Genomic DNA, 8,368 nt, shown 5'->3' with positions numbered 1-8,368 from the left:
TAGTTTTGTCCTCATCCTTACACAGTGAATAAAGTCACGATTGTCAAGACACGTCGTGTGGTTTCTTTATGGAGTCCGCTTTTTCATGAATGAGAGAGGTATTTATCTTGCTTTGTTTGTAATGGTTAACTATTGCGGTAATGTAACTTACCAACATAGGTAGTAGTAAGGTAGTAGAAACCGTATGCAATATGTAAATAAATCTTGAAATGGGAAAAAAGTTCAATCATCAATGTAAACACTAAACCTCTCACTCTCAGCATTGTACTGTCATATACAGTCGATTGGTGTATAGCGGTTTTTAGTGAGCAACGGATAGGTTAAACGTTTTTTTTGCAAAATACTTTTATTTATGTTAAGATTTATAGTTTTCTATGAATTGAAAACAAATTGAAAACGTGTGGACTGCGCTGTATGTACTGTCAGTGTCATATAAGTGTAGCCGGGTTGTGTATTTATAACACAAGTGGGTTGGTTGTAGATATTATTTATTGTCCCCTACTGGTGAAACCGGAGAGGACTTATGGTTTGCACTCCTGTCTGTCTGTCTCAGACTCTGTCACACTTTTCTGGATCCTGCGATAACTTTAAAAGTTCTTCATATTTTCTATTGAAACTTGAAACATGGCAATATGGAGATTATGCATGTCATTTCATTTTGTTACAAAAGTGTGGTAGGTATGGCAACAAATAAAAAAAATACTGACAAAAATGGTGGAGTTTCACCAGTAGGGGACCATATTGCTTGGTAATCTCTTGCTATATAAATGTCGATAATGATGAAAATGATGGCCTGAAATTAACAAAAAACAAATTATTGATAACAAATTCAAATTACAATATTAAATTACATATTGCATTGAAGTACACATTAATCAGGCAAATACATTTGTATTACAAAAACCAATACAATGCAATGTTCTATTCAGATATGTACAATAAAAGTCAGGGGTGTCAATTTTCCGGATTATTCAGGAAATCCGGATTTGAGCCATCCAGGGTCGATTTTGAGATGACTGTTAATCCGATGAGTTTGTTTAAGGGATGGGGTGTAGGGAACGAATATTGTTATAGCCTCGTCTGCATTCCGGACATTTGTGCTAGGTACCTATTTTGCCCGGTCTTTTATTTATTTATTTCTGATTGGTAAGTGGCAGGCACTGACACGAGCAGTAACTGAAGAAACCTCTTCGCTACTTTCCTAAAACCGTACAATTCTACGAATGTTGCAAATGTCCGCCATCTTAAAATTTTTAATTATTTGCAAAGTAAAGCACTGCAATATAATATTGTAAAACAATATGTCAACCAAATTATGTATTGATTGCGTATTTGCTAGGTTACTGGTTACTGGTTTTCATTTTCTGCAGTCAAACGATATGCATATTTTATGTTCTGTGCAAAAGACGTATCTTGACATGTTTTCGTACAGTCGTTTTCTGATACGGTATGGTTTGTCAGTTATAATTTATTTTCAACGTTCTTTATAATATTTTTATAGAAAGGTGAATACATACGCGGTGGTACAGATTGTCTGGTTGATAATATTTCACATTGTACTCACCAGAAATTGCCCCTAGAAAGACTATAAAAGAAGAACAATAAGCTAGGGCTCGGGGGGGGCTCTGCCCTCTTTTTCCTTTATTTTACGGCCTCAGACTCTTGGCTTAATTTTCTGGATTTCAAAATTGGGACAATTGACATCCCTGAAAAGTACACTCACCAGCGACCAGAAGACTAAGTCTTAGAATAAATAGGTACTGGCAAATGGAAAATGCCAATTTGAAATCACATCTATCTCTTACGAGACTTTATGAACGATTGACAATATACTAGTGTATAAAACCAGTGAAACTCTATAGCTAAAAACATCTCACGTAAAAACATGCAGTGTTTGTAACTTCATTCACTCATCAATTAGCACCCACACTGATTCTCTCTCACAGTCTTGATTGATCTAGTATTATTAAAGGATAAGTAAGTGAATACCCTGTTACATAAGAAATCAAAAACTGATGGTCTAAGTTATAAAATATGGTTTGGAGTTCAGATGCATAGTAATTGAACAACGAGGGTGTAGCCTGAGTGGTTTGATAACAATCATCGGAATGACAAATTGTTGGTAATTACCGCAAAAACCAACGCTAACACATTGATTATTTCGATTCTTACACGATTTTAATAATAAGTTATCCGCCATTTAAAGGTCATAAATCAGAATTATATTGACCTGTCCTAACTTGCTCCACTTTTTCGTGAAAACATGACGTCACCACAACAATGGAAATCAAATGACGTCGACTTTATTCATAAGCAGTGCTCGGACAATCAAAGTGATGTCATACTTATTTGTAAACATAAACAAATATATTATTTTGCTTATTAATTAAAATAAAAGGAAAATAACCATAAAAAAATACATTAAATGAACGAAGCATGACTTTTTAGAACTATTTTTGGTTGAAGTGAATTGCAGAACGAAGAAATTTATTTCTTTTTCAGAATCTTGTGTTAGCGCCTGTGCATTTTACTGAAATAATTCTTGGAATTTTCATGTTTTGCACACATCACTCAATATTTGAATCCATGTATTCGAATTGCAATAATTACATTTTTCTTTAAGTCTCTATAAACTTATAACGCTCAAAATCAATGAAAATTTCGTAAAGAATTTCGTAAAATTAAGTTAAAATCAGTGTTCCTTATAGTTAGAGCCACAATTTCAACGCTGGGTGCGGTATGATTACATTGATTTTTGTTGATACAAAATGCTCGTTCAGTGTTTTTTTATGGCAATTTCGTGGCTGATATTCGGCCCCATTCCCCTCAAAAAAGAGTATATATTTTTCCCCCATTTTGTAAAAAAAATCCCCTCCAGAAGTAAAAAAAAAAAAATATATTTTTTTTTTTGAAAGAACTGTTTCATTATCATGACAAATATATCTCAAATTTATTTCATAAATAACTAACAAAGGATATAACTAAAATTTATATGATATTTAATTATTATAAAGTGTTATATTAAATTAGATTAGTTTTTTCCAAATCAGTGGACTTTTCACATGAATTGCATTTTTCTCCCAAAATGGCCAGGAAAAGGCCTGATGCATCTATATTGTGTCAATATTTGTTGATAAAAACATTCCAATTTGGTTCATTTTATTGATAAAAAATGCTCAAATTTGCCATTTAATCGATTTAAAAAAAACTCAATTCAACTCAAAATGGCTAAGAAAACTGAGACTATGCATGAAGGCTGAACTGTCTGAAACTAATGTTGAAAAAATCATTGATATATATTTTAGAAAAAGGACAAACATTCTGCTGTGAATATTATATTCATACAAACATGTGTATTCATATAATAAATATTACATATAAAAGAGTGAAATTTTAATTTTCCCCTTTTCCTAAAAAACGACGCATTTTTTCCCCTTTGGACGGGCCCCGCCACCATTCCCCTATAAGTGAAAAAAAACACTGCTCGTTTTTATTTATTTGTGACACAATTAATACCATTTTAATTTCCCGCGAATATATCTATTCATTTGACACACGAACACTAAAATGGTACCAATACACAAACAATAATAAAAACAAGCATTTTGTATCTACAAACACCTATTTTACCAGACCACATCTGGCGTTGAAATTTCGGCAATTGCCATAAGGAACAATGATTTTTAATTGTTTAGTTTTATTTTACGAAATATTGTACGAAATTTTCGTTGATTTTGAGTAGTTATGTTACTTTAAGCATTTATCTATAATATATATGAATATTGACAACTGCAACCTTTTTTTAAGAAACTGTGTGAAACATAAAAAAGGTTGCTGAATGCAAATTTATCGTTTGATTATGTCATTAAGTAGAGCTGACATCAGGTTTAGTTTCGTTATAGAATTCAGATTAGCATATTGCGGTTTATGGTATTGCGGTTTACAGCTAAAGGGATCTTTTCAAGGATTGGTAAATTGACAAAATTGAAAAAAGTTGTTTCAGATTCGCAAATTTAGGTTTTAGTTATGATATTTGTTAGGAAACAGTATTACTGAACATTTACCATAGTCCAATATAGCCATTATATGTATCTTTTGACGATTTGAAAACCTTAAAATTGCAACGCGAAACGATTGAATAATTTGGAGAGTTCTGTTGTTGTCGTTTAAATTTGCGAAACTACAAAGATTGCTTATATAAGGTATAAAATACTTACACTATGTATACCCGGCAGAATAGCCGAGAGGGCTAATGCGTTTTTACTTCAGACTAACTCCAGGACTCCGGGGGTCACTGGTTCGAGTCCTGGTACCGGCTCCTTTTTTTCCTTTTTTTAATTTTATTCTTGATTTTTTACTTTAATATCCAATGTTTATATTTTATCAATATAAAGCATTTAACGACAAACTTCAAAATATGCCAAAATCTGTGAAAAGGCCCCTTTAAGCATAAGGTGATTAGCGGCTGCAATATTGCAAATTGCTGATCTAAAGCAGACAATATCATAACAAAACACTTGAAAAGCGAAATGGAATTTACAGAAAGAAAAGTACATTTACACACATATCAACAATGTTTAAATAACATTGTTCATAAAAGATAATAAACAAGCATAACAAGTTTGTAATAATGGGCATTAACATTTTGACATGAATACCTCTCCATAGTTATCACACCTAGCGTTTTTAGCTCATCTATTTTTTGAAAAAAAATTATAAGCTATTGTCATCACATTGGCGTTGGCGTCGGCGTCCGGTTAAGTTTTGCGTTTAGGTCCACTTTTCTCAGAAAGTATCAATGCTATTGCATTCAAACTTGGTACACTTACTTACTATCATGAGGGGACTGGGCAGGCAAAGTTAGATAACTCTGGCGTGCATTTTGACAGAATTATGTGCCCTTTTTATACTTAAAAAATTGAAAATTTTGGTTAAGTTTTGCGTTTAGTTCCACTTTTCTCAGTAAGTATCAATGCTATTGCATTCAAACTTGGTACACTTACTTACTATCATGAGGGGACTGTGCAGGCAAAGTTAGATAACTCTGGCATGCATTTTGACAGAATTATGTGCCCTTTTTATACTTAGAAAATTGACAATTTTGGTTAAGTTTTGTGTTTAAGTCCATTTTATTCCTTAAGCATCAAAGCTATTGCTTTCATACTTGCAACACTTACTAACTATCATAAGGGGACTGTGCAGGCAAAGTAATGTAACTCTGACTGGCATTTTGACAGAATTATGTGCCCTTTTTATACTTAGAAAATTGAAAATTTGATTAAGTTTTGTGTTTAGGTCCACTTTATTCCTACAGTATCAAAGCTATTGCTTTCATACTTGCAAGATTTATGAACTATCATAAGGGGACGGTGCAGGCAAAGTTATGTAACTCTGACTGGCATTTGGACGGAATTATGGGCCCTTTATACTTAGAAAAATGAAAATTTGGTTAAGATTTATGTTTTGGTCCACTTTACCCCTAAAGTATCATAGATATTGCTTTCATACTTGGAACACTCACAAACTACCATAAGGGTACAGTAAAAGGACAAGTTGCATAACTCTGGTTGTCATTGTTACGGAATTATGGCCCTTTTTTGACTTAGTAACTTTTAATATATGGTTAAATTTTGTGTTTCGATCCACTCGAAGTATCAAGGCTATTGCTTTCAAACTTCAAATACTTACATGCTATCATGAGGTTACTGTACCTGGCAACTTGAATTTTACTTTGACCTTTGAATGACCTTGACTCTCAAGGTCAAATTATTAAATTTTGCTAAAATTTCCATAACTTCTTTATTTATGATTAGATTTGATTGATACTTTGATGAAACTACTCTTACCTGACATACCACAATAGACTTCACCCAAACCATCCCCCGTGCCCTCCCCCCCCTCCCCCCCCCTCCCCCCCCCTAATTTTTGTTATTTTTTTTTTATTTTTTTTTTAAGATCATCTCACAAATGACCACCACACCCTCACACTATACCCCCACCCCACCCCCCCCCACCCCACCCCCCCCCCCCAATTTTTATTTAATGAAGATAATGTAATAAATGTCCACAACCCCACACTATACACCCCTCTTCACTCCACTCCTCCCTCCTTTGTGATTGAAAATGAGAGTCCCTTCACCTTTAAAAAGAAAATAGATGAGCGGTCTGCACCCGCAAGGCGGTGCTCTTGTTTCAACTCTTTATCACGGTAGCAATTCAGATGGTTTCAAGGTACGAAAAGTAAATGCTCAAATCAATCTGCGTTTTTAGCTCACCTGAGCACAACGTGCTCATGGTGAGCTTTTGTGATCGCTTTTTGTCCATTGTGCGTTGTGCGGCGTCAACATTTGCCTTGTTAACTCTCTAGAGGCCACATTTATTGTCCAATCTTCATGAAATTTGGTCAGAAGATTGATTTCAATGATATCTTGGATGAGTTTGAAAATGGCTACGTTTGCTTGAAAAACATGGCTGCCAAGGGGTGGGGCATTTTTCCTATATGGCTATATATGGCTATAGTAAAATCTTGTTAACACTCTAGAGGCCACATTATTTGTCTGATCTTCATGAAACTTGGCCAGAAGATTCATCCCAAGAATATCTTGGATGAGTTCTAAAATGATGCCGGTTGGTTGAAAAACATGGCTGCCAGGGGGCGGGGCATTTTTCCTTTTATGGCTATAGTAAAACCTTGTTAACACTCTAGAGGCCACATTTATTTTCCAATCTTCATGAAACTTGTTCAGAAGATTTGTCCCACTGATATCTTGGATGAGTTCAAAAATGGTAATCTTTGCTTGAAAAACATGGCTGCCAAGGAGCGGGGCAGTTTTCCTTATATGGCTACATGTATATATAGCTATAGTCCAATCTTCATGGAACTTGGTCAGAAGATTCATCCCAATAATATCTTGGAGGAGTTCAAAAATGATGCCGGTTGGTTGAAAAACATGGCCACCATGGGGGAGGGCTATTTTCCTTATATGGCTATAGTAAAACCTTGTTAACACTCTTCTAGAGGTCACATTTATTTTTCGATCATCATGAAACTTGGTCAGAAGATTCATCCCAATGATATCTTGGATGAGTTCGAAAATGGTTTTGGTTGCTTTAAAAACATGGACACCATGGGCGGGGCATTTTTCCTTATATGGCTATATACAGTGTATGGCTATAGTACAACCTTGTTAACACTCTAGAGGCCACATTTATTGTCCAATCTTCATGAAATTTAGTCAGAAGATTGGTCTCAATGATATCTTGGATGAGCTTGAAAATAATTAAGTTTGCTTGAAAAAAAATGGCTTCCAAGGGGCGGGGCATTTTTCCTTATATGGCTATAGTAAAATCTTGTTAACACTCTAGAGGCCACATTTACTGTCCGATTTTCATGAAACTTGGTCAGAAGATTCATCCCGATAATATCTTGGACGTTTTAAAAAATGATGCCGGTTTGTTGAAAAACATGGCTGCCAGGGGGTGGGGCATTTTTCCTTATATGGCTATAGTAAAACCTTGTAAACACTCTAGAGGCCACATTTATTTTCCAATCTTCGTGAAACTTGGTCAGAAGATTTGTCCCAATAATATCTTGTTATCTCAGGTGAGCGACTTTGGACCTTTCAGACCCTCTTGTTTTCTCTATCTGATGTGACCGTAGTCATATATCTTGATATCTTACAAGGTGTCGATAATAACAATTGGCTACCAAGTTTTGTTATTAGCTGGCAATAAAAGGAAAAATGATCGTCATTTGAGGCAAAACAGACACAGAATTCCAACTTTTGAAAATAAATAAATTAAGATATGGCCTTTTTTTCTTAAGTAATCAATTAAACTCTGAAAATTCAAATATTGTTAGTCTTATAACAGAAATAATCAAAATGAATAAGTGGTGTGGAACCCCAATTATAACAGCATTAAGAATGTCTGAATCAAGCAACAGCAAGCCAAGCAGACATAGACGGAAAAGTGAAGAACTTCAATGAGAAATATCATTTTAAGAAGTTTAGTTGATCTGGGCTACACATAAGGTAATTAGGTTTTCCATATTTTTTCCAGATTTAAATACAAATAAAAAAATGAATTTGTAGAGAGAACTGTTTTCCTGCTGATTTAACAAGACTGTTGAGCAGGTTTGTTTGTGTAAAAAAAAATCCAGCGCGCATATAGGAAATATATTGAGAATAGCCGACCTGCAAAAATACCGGGTTGGAGTACATTGTTTATACAGTTGATAAAAGATCATGATAAAATATTAGAGTTATAACAGTGAATGCAAACTTTCTAAAGCTAACTAATTTTCTATTAACTTACAATTGTTTTTTTCTCACTTCAGTATAAATAGTTGAATGAATATAAATATAAA

At 34.2% G+C, this 8,368-nt stretch overlaps 1 protein-coding gene across 1 annotated transcript in view; it reads left to right on the top strand.

Moving 5' to 3' along the window:
- LOC127872251 (solute carrier family 45 member 3-like) overlaps window positions 1-8,368 on the top strand; it is a 36,276-nt gene continuing 27,908 nt past the window's right edge. Inside the window, exon 1 of the mRNA XM_052415585.1 lies at window positions 1-98. The gene's annotated coding sequence lies outside the window, so the exon portion shown is untranslated. The remainder of the gene's footprint in view (window positions 99-8,368) is intronic.

Source organism: Dreissena polymorpha, chromosome 1 (genome assembly GCF_020536995.1).
Source record: "Dreissena polymorpha isolate Duluth1 chromosome 1, UMN_Dpol_1.0, whole genome shotgun sequence".
NCBI classification, from domain to species: domain Eukaryota; kingdom Metazoa; phylum Mollusca; class Bivalvia; order Myida; family Dreissenidae; genus Dreissena; species Dreissena polymorpha.
The sequence above is the reverse complement of the archived record's forward strand: the minus strand, read 5'-3'. Positions and strand labels throughout refer to the sequence as shown.